This window comes from Gadus macrocephalus, chromosome 2, assembly GCF_031168955.1.
Source record: "Gadus macrocephalus chromosome 2, ASM3116895v1".
NCBI lineage: Eukaryota > Metazoa > Chordata > Actinopteri > Gadiformes > Gadidae > Gadus > Gadus macrocephalus.
In genome coordinates this window covers 19,864,458-19,877,915 of record NC_082383.1, presented here as the reverse complement: position 1 = coordinate 19,877,915, position 13,458 = coordinate 19,864,458, and the positions used below count along the sequence as shown (strand labels likewise).

The following is a 13,458-nucleotide window of genomic DNA, read 5'->3' as shown; positions in this document are numbered from 1 at the left end:
CTCATGGAAGTACGGGTATTGGAACACGGCACATGATACTGGTCTGTCTGTCTGTCTGTCTGACTGACTGTCTGTCTGTCTGTCTGACGGACCGTCTGTGTCCTTATTTTCTCTGGTCAGGTAGGTTCACTGCAATGCTTAAAAAAAAATCATATTTCATATCCGGGTTTATAAAAACAGTTACTAATGCGCTATATTTGTGTGTGTTTCTACCCTAGAGTATGTCTGAGAGAAATAAAGAAGGTAATCAATAAATCATTCACTTGAAATCGTGTATGATAAGGCATAATAACAGGATTTGAATATCAACATTTAAAGGCCCACTATGCAACTTCGGGCATTTCTTCGCCGTTTTCTTGGTTTTGGCACGCACATTTCTCTACACGGCGCCCCCTACAGCTTCTTAGTAGATATTTCACAACACTGTCGTAACAACGCGTTGACGACCCTTCCCCATGCACTTCTACGCGAGCCATGTGCATTTGTTTTCAAAGAAGCCGGCGAATGCGTGAAGCATTGTCCGAAGTAGATGTTCATAAAGTGTAGGCAAGGTTATACATTTTTAAAAGAGTGTATTTGTATTGCAATAAACATAAATCCATCCTTTTTTATAGTTGACGGGGAGAATTTATATCCTAGATTATAATTGTTTTATCTTAGGTTGAACAGAACAATCAGTGTAAGAGGTTTGGCCAACATAATAATCTAAATAAAAAAGAACCTGGATTCGGGGATTCAGTCTGTATCTGGGGGACGAGACAGACGAACAGCAAAACACCCATGGAAACAAAGGTCTTTATATGGTTGCAACCAAGCAAGCTAGAAACATACAGGGCTCACAACAAAACGGTCGAGAAAACAATTTTTACAGGGCTCACAACAAAATGGTTGAGCAAACACATTTGTACAGAGACTATCAACATCAAGAATACCACGAAGACAAAGGCCACCCAAGGGTACTTTCGAGGGCCATTTCAAAAGCAACACGGCCGAGTCGGCGTCTGATTTGCAGTCTTCTTTTTCTTTCAGTTCACGCTATTCCTGAAAAGCTTGCCCAACGTTTACTCGTGTCTGGCCTCTCTGCCGGTCAGTCTCCCTTTTCTCTTCTTCTGTTCCTCCGACATTGGGTTTCTCTGTATATTTTTAGTCGGCTGATCTATGATGAATATAACAATCCCTTAGTGACTTGTGTTTATATCGAGCCGGTTCCTTGTTTGGGGGTCTGTGCCGTAAAGCAATTCGTTACTTCGCGAGACCCGAGACTCCTGCGAGAGTGGGCGGCGGGTCGCCGGCAGAAACATATTCCTTTTCTCCGTCATGATGCGCAAGGGTGAGTCGAAATAACGAACAATCGAACAAAAATGTATAATAGAACCATCGCAATGACTCTTAGCCTGTTATATTATACAAGCCAAAAAAGTTGCATAGTTCCCCTTTCACTCGTGTCTGATCTATTTTCTGGTCCATTCTTCTTTTGTTCCACCTACGGTCGCCTCTTGGGTCCCTTATCAGTCGGTTGATCCATGATGAATGCAACAATTGCCTCGCAACTGGCTGTTTATATCTAGCCGGTGCCATGTTTGGGTGTGTGTCTGTGCCGTAAAGCATTTTCGAAACTACAATCTGACTACATTTTTGAGGATACTTCCGCTGCGTCACATCCGGAATGTCCCGGTCCGAGCAGAGCAAGTTGCATATGCGCTTTTTCACTGGAGAGGCGACATGGGTAAATGACACACCCACCAATCGACCCAGAAATGGATGCAGAACCATCAGCATAACTCTCAACCTCCATACTTAATGTAATTTTGGCTAAAAAAGTTGCATAGTGGGCCTTTAATGCATAGCCTTACTCTTTGTATAGTGCATTCCATTTTGATATTGGAATTCTGCGTTGACAATGATCAAAATAAATGTAATGAAATACATTCATTTATTCATTCTTTGTTTCCGTTTGTTACATACAGCTGTTTTGATTGACCTTGTGTTGCCTTCGTACATGTGCGTGCGTGTGTGTGTGTGTGTATGTGCGTGACAGGTGTCCCACTGCGGTACCCCCCACTACATGGAGCCCCACATCCTGGGCTGGAGGCCTCTCATGCTCTCCATCAGGCTGATGTACTTCCTCTTCCTGAGGCCATCCCTGATGACGTCAATGTGGTAAAAAAGATAAAAAATTTCAGCGTCAATTTCAGATGGTAAAAGTTATGTTTTAGCAGATGTTTAAGTGATGCTGTGCCTTTTAATGTTTATTCTTTTCCCCTCTGATATATAGAGACACATTAGCATACTTTTGGATGGTGATACACCAAAAATTAATAACATCACCAACAGTGAACTGTTCCACTGTCCCTTCTGTCAATTCGTGGGTGCAAAATATAAGGTTGACCACCATGTAAAAGGCCATTTGTCACTGAAACACAAAGGTGCTTATCTAAATTATTACACAAATGAATTCATTTGTATTTTTTCACAAGTATGAATCTTACTTCCTTAATTCCTCTCTTACAGAGTTCACAATAATAAAGTGTGGATTGAGTTGTCGGACGGCAACACATTTTCACTGTTGCTATTGTGCAGCAACACTTCTAAATCAAATGCAATTGGCAAGGCACCTACAAATACACCAGGAGGAGGTGCAAGCTGCAGCCCCTACACAGCTCCCTGTGGCCCCCGCTCAGCTCCCTGTGGCCCCCGCTCTGCTCTCTGTGGCCCCCGCTCTGCTCTCCGTGGCCCCCGCTCTGCTCCCCGTGGCCCCCGCTCAGCTCCCCGTGGCCCCCGCTCAGCTCCCTCAGCTCCCCGTGGCCCCCGCTCAGCTCCCTCAGCTCCCCGTGGCCCCCGCTCAGCTCCCCGTGGCCCCCGCTCAGCTCCCCGTGGCCCCCGCTCAGCTCCCCGTGGCCCCCGCTCAGCTCCCTCAGCTCCCCGTGGCCCCCGCTCAGCTCCCTGTGGCCCCCGCTCAGCTCCCTCAGCTCCCCGTGGCCCCCGCTCAGCTCCCCGTGGCCCCCGCTCAGCTCCCCGTGGCCCCCGCTCAGCTCCCCGTGGCCCCCGCTCAGCTCCCTCAGCTCCCTGTGGCCCCCGCTCAGCTCCCTGTGGCCCCCGCTCAGCTCCCTCAGCTCCCTGTGGCCCCCGCTCAGCTCCCTCAGCTCCCTGTGGCCCCCGCTCAGCTCCCTCAGCTCCCTGTGGCCCCCGCTCAGCTCCCTCAGCTCCCCATGGCCCCCGCTCTGCTCCCTGTGGCCCCCGCTCAGCTCCCTCAGCTCCCTGGTGCCCCCGCTCAGCTCCCTCAGCTCCCTGTGGCCCCCAATCAGCACACATTGGCTCCTGGAGAAAGTTCCACGGCCACTAAAGCAAGTGAGCTAAATAAATTCTGTTGTCCTCATTGTAAGTTGATGCTAAACAAAAGGAACTTCAAAATACACTGCAGGAGAAAACACACCAACCTCCTTGAGACAACAACGAAGGAAAGATTTTTGGCCTGTCAGTGCATCGATGGTACACATGGTGTGTTTGCAGTGGAAAAATCTTTTTGTGGTCCTGCAACACCCATACATGTCATCAAGAATATTTGGGGGCCAGCACAGAAGATCGTCTGTGAGGTCGACCAGTGTCGTTTGAATGGTGACTTTGCTCAGAGGAGCGGGATGTTGCCTTTTGAGTGTCACCACATCCAATCATTATTGTATTGCCCACGCACTGACGGTCAAACCGTGACACTACCAGGTGAGGCCTTGGAAAGAATGGTGGAAAACAAGTGGTTTGGTGAGGAGCGTAAGGCCGGCCTCTTGCGTTGCCAAAAAAATGCTGATGCTGAGGGTGTGCCTCTTTCAGTGCACCTGACTGTAGGTGGCCCACCATCTAAATTTCATGTATCCGCTTATGAAAAAAAGGTTACATACTACAGCAGGTTGGGAAGAGTTATTGTGGCATATGATTCAAAGCAAAACACCTGGCATTGTCCCTGCTCTAAAGCGAGACAATCCTGTATCCATAAAGCTGTTGCTAAATGGCATCTGTTTGTGACAAAGAGGGAGCTTTTTAGGAAGGTGAAGAGCACAGAGGAAGAGACACTTAATCTTACAGAGATCAGCACAGTCCAATACAGATGACAGAGAAATTGCAAGGATGCTTAAATACCTCCTCCCGGCAAATATACCCCAGGCTCTCATAGAGCAGTCGAGAGAGGGGAGAAGAGACGACAGCTTTCCTAAGCACCTTATCCCAAGAGAAAAAAAGTGTGTAGAATGTGAATACACACTCTGTGAACATCTGAAAGGCAAGATCCTGACAAGCACAGGTGTAGTTGAAGGTTGGTACCATCACAGGTCTTTATATTGTGTTCTTATCAGTTAATGGGTGACATAATTTATATGTACGTGAGAAACAGAAAAAAATGTTTCGACTAATCTCAAATGACATATAAGCAATAATCATGATCTTTGGTTGGACTGTGTTTTTAGGAATATCAACATACAGGAAATCATGCCTGAACTGCGGCATGATTTACAGATACCAGGAGTGGGATGAGGGTATCCACAACTTTGATGACCACATCATCCTGTCTCTGCACTTGTGCCTGATGGTCAGGAATGCACTACAGGTACTCTCTCTCTCTGCCTGTCTGTCTCTCTCCCTCTGTCTGTCTGTGTCTGTGTCTGTCTCTCTCCCTCTCCCTCTCCCTCTCTCTCTCTCTCTCTCCCTCTCTCTCTCCCTCTCCCTCTCTCTCTCTCTCTCCCTCTCCCTCTCCCTCTCCCTCTCCCTCTCCTCTCTCTCTCTCTCTCTCTCTCTCTCTCTCTCTCTCTCTCTCTCTCTCTCTCTCCCTCTCCCTCTCCCTCTCTCTCTCTCTCCCTCTCCCTCTCCCTCTCTCTCTCCCTCTCTCTCTCTCTCTCTCTCTCTCTCTCTCTCTCTCTCTCTCTCTCTCTCTCTCTCTCTCTCTACATACACACTCATACACACCCATACATACACACACACGAAAAAATGTGTCAGGACTTAGATATGCTTTGCTACCGCAAGCACACTAATAATAAGATATCCTTGCCTGTTCCTCTTTTATTAAAATATATTCATTACAGATCCTTTCTGTAAAATAAATGACGATTGAAGATGCAACTCTTACAAAATATATATATAATATATAATATATGTTATAACATTGGAACCCTCCTGTTATTCATAATTTTCCAGACCCATACAGCTATCAGTACAGTGATAGAAATTATAGAGACAACAGAAAAGGTGTCCTTTCCAAACAAAGAAAGAGTTCTGCAGGCATACCTCCACTTTGAGGCCCTAACCGACCATGAGTACACGTACAGTTGTGTGTCATGTGGAAACAACCCAGCAGTTGTTGTTATGGACCTCCACAAAAAAGTTCAATATGCCAGGTGAGCTATGCTATTATTTCACATATTTTAGCTTCATTGTTTGTGTAGCACCTCATCTGTCTCTGAATTGTGTAAGATCATATTACCCATGCCCTTGAATAACGCTGCATCAAATGCCGTGTTCGGAGTGTTTTTTTAGGGATTGAGCCATGAATAACAAACTATTTTTTTAACAGTGAGTGACATCCCAAGCCCACCTGAAGGCTATGATGGTAATGTTGACATGGACCATTTCTGGAACACTGTGGCCACAGAAATGCTCAGTCGGGGATTAATTCCATGTAAATCTTGTCAAAAGACAGAACAGCTAAAAAACAGTTGGAGAGAGAGTAAAGTATAATAAAATGTGTTTAATGTTGTGATTCTCATCACATTTGTTCACAAAGATGGACGGAAGAACCCTTTCGTTGTGCCCCCGAGCTATCATCACTGGGCCCCCTGGATTGGCCCACACACCCGGAGGTCAAATTCTGTGTTGAACACAGAATTGGAAAAATTGCAAAGCCCCAAAGCAGATGGAGATGATAACTTTAATGATGCCGAAAAAATGAATGAGGAGCGGCTCACAGATGAGCTTGTGAACTTGAAGGTGAATGAGTTGATGAAATATGCCAAATCCACTTCTTTATGCTAACAAAAAATATGTTTATGCTATATTAACAATATCAACTTCATTGCATTTTCACCAACAGGTACAGGAGGTCAGGGCACTGTGCAAACAGTGTGGTGTGGATGATAAGGGGTCCAAGATAGACATGGTTATGAGACTGTCTGACAAAATGTCTAATAGAGTCACCTACAACAAGGTCTTTGAGAAAGTGTGGGGTGCTTCTGGTAAGTGAAATGATATGGAATGTTGAAGATAATTTCACTTTGTTATGCATTGTTGTGTTAAAGAAATGATCATTATGTAGTAGGTTAGCTATACATGCTCCTAATGTCAGTTATTACTTTTTTTTTCTGTTTCACAGGTGGCTGGGCAGTTATCACTTGCCCATGTGGGGTTGTGTTTTCAGTAAAATTCAACCTTAGAGCAGAGAGTCCACGTGACTTTGTGGATCTCTTGCTGTCCTGGAAACACCTCCCCAATGTGGCTGTGTATGATTATGCCAGGGGTCTGGCACTGCATGCCAACCGCAGGCAGCCAGGAATATTTACCCCTTTTCAGGGAAGGTTACTGGATCCCACCCCAGAGAACGTGAAGCAGGCCTCAGAGGGAAAGGTCCATGTCAACTTGCCTTGGCTGAAATTTAAAAAAAAAGCCAGCTGACAAAGATGGTCACCCTCTCACTGGATCCTCACAGCATTTTGCTTTGAACGATGTGTTCCACCAGGGGAACAGCAAAGACCAGTGTGAGGTTCTAAGAAAGCTGGAGCTTGTGCCTGAACTTGCTGGTCTTATTAACAGCCAGTGTGCGGAGCAGCTGTTTTCAGGGATGAGAAAAAACAACTACTTTTTAAATCAGACAACCCCATCAACACACATTTTTCTACAAAGAAACATTCTCCACCATTACAACATGGCAAGGAACCAAAAAATCAAAAATCAGTACAGCAAGATTGTTCCTCCAGATGTTTCATTGCAGTTTGACAGCTATGGAAGGGTTGTCTTAGGTATGGGATTGAATAATTATGCACATTTGTCGTCTTCATCTACTTCAGACAATAAAGTTTGTTGCTATTTTTCCTATAGCTCACTCCCCATCAGCTGCGATGTCAATTGGGTCATATGGGAACGAACAAGAAGACTCTCAAGAGTATGAGTCAGAAGTTGAAATGCAGTGTGACAGCCATGGAATGGTTGTCTTAGGTATGGGATTGAATATTTGTCGTCTTCATCTACTTTAGACAATAAAGTTTGTTGCATGTTTTTCCTATAGCTCACTCGCAATCAACCGTGATGTCAACTGGGTCATCATGGAAAGAACAAGAGGAGTCTCAAGAGTGAGTCATGGCTCTATTTTGCACCTCATTCAAATGAGAAATGTGACATTTCACACTTAATTTCATTTTTCGGTTGCTTTCTACACTAGCAAATGATGACAGTGAGCAGAGACCTCATGGAGACTTCCCTAGTCTCCACAAGTTTTCAGCCCACAGAGCATGCTGGGGACAGAAACTCCAAGACAGCCAAGAACAACTGGTAAAGTTAACCATTGTGCCACTGTGGTTATCTATGCATGTCACTCATATAATCATACATGTATAAAGACTTTGTTTTCTTCCACTAGCTGTCTCATGTCTTGGATGAGACCAAAAGTCACACTCAGCACCTTGCAATGGTGAATAACATCATCCTGACCCGCTCTGACTTTTGGACTCTGGGTTTGCAGCGGGACATGGAGGGAACGGTAGGCATAGAGAATGTGCTGTGCTGATATGGTTTATGTAATATTTTTCAAAATCTTCCAATAATTTGTGTTTATGTGTTCTACTAGATCCTGAACTCTTGTCTCAAAATGATTGAGAAGGTAGTGTAGCTCCTGTGAAATATTTAATTCAAAATTATTGGATAGTCTAGTTCAATAGTCAATATATTTTGACAGTAAGAGATTTAGCAAACTTTCTCTGTTATAGAGAGTAGAGAACCTGTTTGCTGCAGACAGCTATGTCATTTCCACTTGGTTCCCACCATCATCGAGGAACGCCATGGATCACCTTCCGGTAATTTGTTTAAAAGTTTTGCTTTATTGAGTGAAGTTTGAGCATTTAATATTCAGGTATTGTTGTCTTTTTACAGGATAATGCAGCCAGTCTACAGTGGATTATTCTCCCAGTGTCCGTACCTGGACATTGGACACTCTGTGGAAATACCTTTTATATTTTCTTCCTTTCTTTTCTTTAAAGTCGCTCATTGCTGATTTTAATGTTTTTCGATAATAATTAAATGCATGTCAGCTCTGTTGGGATTCAAGGAACATTGCACAACTCACTGCAACTGGTTATATTTGAATTTGAATATTTAACAGATACTGAGGCCACAGGCTAGGGAGATTTTCTTCCTAGATTCCCTCTGGGGCAGCGGTTGGAGAGATGAGAGTAGAACCAGTCTATTCAGGTTTTTAGGGCACCTCGCATAATCCTTTCTGGACAGTGGTAGTTCTGTTTTAAACCACTTGTCCTTTTGTTTGTTTTAATCGATGGTTCTGTTTTTATTTGATCTAAAAAAATCCATTCCATATTCCAACTACCGTATTTTGATTCCTTAAACAGATGGAAACAGAACTATTGAGACAGGCAGTTCTTTTTAAGCCCTTCCTTATTCAGTTCAGGCTTTGTTCCAAGCGTTTATGCATACTTTTCAAACAAAAGTTAATTGAAGTTAAGTTACTTTTATTTACTTCGCTTATTATTTGACAGACACGTTGCTCACAGCCTCTCTTCTGGCCCCTGGAGAGAGCTTGGTGTGAATGATGTCCAGGTAAGACATTACATAATAGCATTTGCTAACTTTTTACTATTTTCTTGCCATACTTTATTAAAATACATTGTTCACACCTCAGGGCCTAACAAAGCAAGGGTGCTCCAACAACTGTGGCGTGTTTGTTTTGATGGTAAGACCTAATCAGTTTGTTATGGCATTGCTGTTGTCTGTAAAAAGGTTTGCTTGCTACATTAAAACCACATTAATTTGTATTGAAAAAAAATGATCCTTGGGAACACGCCTGACATTATATTAACCAGTACCTCTTGAATTTCAGTACACTCTGTACATTGTAATGGGGGCCAATTGTGATTTCAGCGAGGTATGTGTAAATCGTGACACATTATGCTTAGTGTACAAGGTGTTATTTATTTTTACAACATATTAACATCTTTCTGCATTTCCTTCTTCAAAGGAAAACATGCTGCAAATTAGGAGATGGTGGTGTCTCGCTCTCCTGCAGAACTTCCCCATGCCGTAAGAGCCCTGAATATCACACTTTTGAATCAAATGACAAAAAAAACAGTTTTACGCACTGCCAACAGTCCAACATGAATGTTTTCATAGTTACTGTATGTTGTCATAAAATCACTAAGGTCTGAGGAAGACCGATTGCAGGACAGAAAACGGCGACGAGTGCAAGGAGGGCTACAGGTGAGAGGTCATGTGATTAATTAGTCTTGTCGTCAACCATTGCTAGACTAAAGCGTAATCCCTCCACTTATTTAAATTATCTGTTTCACATCTGGCATTGTTATTGTGCCTATAAGAACCGCAATCTGTTTCCTTTCTAGACACTGGGAAATTGACGGACCTGGAAACCGGGAACAGGGTTGCTTGCTATGGGCCAGATACTTGATAATACCCTGATACTTGCCTTTGTCAAACATTTATGGAAGCTTTTTTTTCCTCTTTACAGATCAACATTTTTTGCCTGGGGTGAAAATAAAAATCAATGATGCAAAGTCTTCTGTCTTTGGTTTATTTGACATGGCTAATATAATTGAGTGTACGAAATAATATGTGTCTATACTAAAAAAGACATTTGAAATGACAAGTTAAAAGTAGGAATGTCTAAGTCTATCAAATGCATGAACTTCTTTCCATACTACCGGTAAGTCATCGTGCTGTGCTGTGCTGTATTGATGTTTGAGAATGTGCTGCCGGATCTCCGCCTCCAGATGGCGCCCAAGAGGGTAAAACCATGGGTTAAACGTTACTTGCCCCTGACTGCAGCCGCAGATCGAGGAGGAGCTAAATGTGGGCGGGGTTAAACGTTTAACCCCGCCCACATTTAAGGAAAATTCCGCGCAGTATCATGGACTCAGACGGAAAAACGTTCTCCCGCTTTCTGCAGAAAGCGGGATAACGTATTTCCGTCTGAGTCCATGATACTGCGCGCTTTTCTGCTAGAGGTAAGTTGCCGCTCTCTGTTCGTGTACATTATGCACTAATGTATGGATAGACCAACAAGTTGATCATTAAAATATTCATGGAAGTAACATGCATAGGCCTCATGTTTATGTCATGAGGTCGTTTGAAAAACAGCATTTAGGCAGTGTTTTTAAGTCATCGTGCTGTGTGCTGTGCTGTGCTGTATTGATGTTTGAGAATGTGCTGCCGGATCTCCGCCACCAGATGGCGCCCGAGAGGGTAAAACCATGGGTTAAACGTTTAGACCCGCCCACATTTAGCTCCTCCTCGATCTGCGGGCTGCAGTCAGGGGCGCTTGCAAGTTTCCTTAGATGTGGGCGGGGTTAAACGTTTAACCCCGCCCACATTTAGCTCCTCCTCGATCTGCGGGCTGCAGTCAGGGGTTACTCGTCAGGGGCGCTTGCAAGTTTCCTTAGATGTGGGCGGGGTTAAACGTTTAACCCCGCCCACATTTAGCTCCTCCTCGATCTGCGGGCTGCAGTCAGGGGTTACTCAAAAATTCGGGACGATTCGGGACGGTTCAAAATGTTTTTCGGGACGTTTCTGGGACGGTGGTGAAAAAAAGTTAATTTTAACCCCTGCCCCTTTCACCCTCTGGGTTGGCGCGGTGCTTCAGGGAGGCGGGCTGCGTCCACCACTGCAGGGAGAAGTGGGCCACCTCCGCTGTGCACTGAGACAGCAGCAAACTGCCCCCGCCCGACAGGGTGGCCGGCACTCAGAACAAATTGACAAAGACTGAGTAATAATTCCTTTAATTAAGTAACAACCATATTGAAAGATAACGTATTAAAAAGTACGCTGACAAAGTGAATTACAAGTTTGTCATTAAACATTTGGTTCAAATTGTGTTAATATCACATACTCGCAGGCCCGTCGCTATGGGCGGGCCATAGGGGGCCGGCCCCCCCCCCCCACAATGCTTGTGCCCCCCCACTTGAGGCACAGATCTCAAAAAAAGAAAAAAATATGTATATATGTTATATTATTATTTATATTATTAACGCTCCGTTCACTTGCATGGGCCCTTCACAACTTCTGGCGGTGAATTATATTTGATAATTCACCGTTGCCAAGTATAATTGACCGCTGTCAAGGTAAACAAAGGCTTTTTTGCCTCTAATGGCGAGACCTTTTTTCTTTTTGGCCTTTTTTGGGTGGGCTCAAGCTCACCCAAAACTTGCCTTAGCCCACCCTATCATTTCGTCCTCAAATCTAATATTCTACCTTTTTTTTTTTTTTACACAAGCAATGAGAGAATAGATGCTGTACACTAATGAACAGGCACAAATGGGCTAGTGAAATCGAGCGCAACCTTCCTGCAGGAATCTCTAACCTCTGATTGGTGGGTGGGCGTCTCCTGTTTGACAAAACCAAAAAGGCAGCACGAGCACACTTAGGCCGAATCTCGATTCTTCCCCTTGCCCCTTTTGCTTTGTCTTTGTCTTTGTCTTAACCCTAGCACTTGCAAGTGTAAGGGCCAAGGGCTGAGATCTTTCCCCTATGAAATGAGACGCCACTCGGTTTCGGGTACGTCATCATTCATCGTCGCCAGCTGGCTCCCCCGTCACCAGAGCGCCGAAACGCCAATAAAAGCCAGAGAAAAAGAGCGATATATATATATCCAGAGAATGTCTCTGATATATCTTAGATGCTGCCGCCATCGTTGAAGAGTTGAGGGTGTGTGTAGCATAGTGGTGAAACGGATCAGTGTGTCCACGGTTCGGTTCAGATAACCGTTTTGGGCCTCGGTTTCGGATACGGTTCGGATTAGGATCATGTCCGTGATAGTAAAAAGGCGGACTTTTTTTTGACGGAGGGTTTGGAGGAGAAACACAAAAATGAATGAGACCCACAGGCTATTTGCAATGTGTTAATTGACTGCAATCAGACAACTTGCAAGGCTTTTTTGTGCAATAAATGTTCCCCTAAATGCATTTGAAAACATGGTGCACTGAGTGTAACATGTAAGGGATAACGGCCGACGAGGCTTAGAACTCTGGCGACGAGCGCAACGAAGTTTAAAGCCCAGTTTGTTTTGAACGCTGACAGGCTGAAGGGAGGGGCGGGAAAAGTCTCATTGGCTCGGGCAGCACTGGAGAGAATGCATTCCGCTGGGTCCTAAACACCCTTTGTATCGGACGTAGGCTACAGTAGGCAAAATACGCTACATAAGGCAATGCCTTCATGAAACCGAAATCCGCGGATCTCCAGAATGCTCCGAACTGTGGTAAACGAACCGAACGGATTCGGATACAATTCGAATCCGCTGCAGGCCTGAGCATCTAGCTGGCAAGCTACCATATAAGCCAATGGAGTGGTGGTATACGCGCTAATTGTATCCTAAAACTACCGTTTGAAAGCTTCAGTTAAGACCTACAATACTATGCATCGTTCGTGTAGCACATTTCAGATCAAACCGAGTCATTATAACATATAAAAAGTTGTGTAGATAGCTGTAAAATATTCCTCGCTTCAAGCAGCCATGTTTTTTTGAAAATTCCCGGTTTCGCTATGTGCTCTGGGATAGCCCTTGGAGGAGCAAGTGAGCTCTCAAATCATCTTAAAAATAAGGGGTACATAGCACTCAATCTTATCCCTTAATCTTGATCAAATTGGGTATTGAGACACCACTAGCTCTCACATGAACGCGCAACTTCAAGGGTAAGGGGGAAGATAAGGGGTAAGGGGAAGTATTGAGATTGGGCCTTAAGCTAGTTTCTGCTGTTTTGTCTGTCAAAAAGGCTTGGTAGTCTTTATCAGAAAATCCACGATTACCAACTGTGTTATAACATGACCAGCTAATAATAATAATAATCATTTTAAAACCTTGACATAATCTGTCAGATGACTATTAAATGACAGTTGACCACAAGGCGATTCTAACTATGCCGCCTCTTGAATTGCTTCATTTTTTAGTCGGCAGGGGCTTGTAATTCTGCGTAACATGATAAGCATGATAAGGTGCAAGGAGCAGAAAAAGTTGACATGGGTGTTAATTTTCAGTTGAAAAAAGACGCTGGCATTATTTTATCAGCTGAGGGCATATTCATTGCCATAACAACTGAGCTAATCAACAAGTACCACATGTTCTAATACTATGAGGCTCATGAAAACGCCCTCAGCTTATAAAATTGATTTATTTTAATAAGTTACTTATTTTAATTTGAATAAACATAATACCAAGGGTCAGAAGTTTTACAAGAATTTTGATCGTACAAA

General features: G+C 44.0%; 3 long non-coding RNA genes across 3 annotated transcripts; 1 reads left to right on the top strand and 2 right to left on the bottom strand.

The window, feature by feature from the left end:
- Nucleotides 1-849: 849 nt before the first annotated feature.
- LOC132452245 (uncharacterized) lies at nucleotides 850-1,315 on the bottom strand. Its single transcript, XR_009524273.1, has 2 exons — nucleotides 1,066-1,315; nucleotides 850-1,013 (listed from the first exon to the last, which is right to left on the bottom strand). It is a non-coding gene; the product is annotated as an uncharacterized LOC132452245 (long non-coding RNA).
- A 4,580-nt stretch (nucleotides 1,316-5,895) lies between these two features.
- On the bottom strand, nucleotides 5,896-7,455 carry LOC132452240 (uncharacterized). The gene is made up of 2 exons (XR_009524272.1): nucleotides 6,830-7,455; nucleotides 5,896-6,769 (listed from the first exon to the last, which is right to left on the bottom strand). It is a non-coding gene; the product is annotated as an uncharacterized LOC132452240 (long non-coding RNA).
- Nucleotides 7,456-7,704: 249 nt separating this feature from the next.
- LOC132452234 (uncharacterized) lies at nucleotides 7,705-10,977 on the top strand. The gene is made up of 6 exons (XR_009524268.1): nucleotides 7,705-8,045; nucleotides 8,742-8,802; nucleotides 8,885-8,935; nucleotides 9,083-9,127; nucleotides 9,221-9,459; nucleotides 9,600-10,977. It is a non-coding gene; the product is annotated as an uncharacterized LOC132452234 (long non-coding RNA).
- The last annotated feature ends 2,481 nt before the right edge of the window (nucleotides 10,978-13,458 follow it).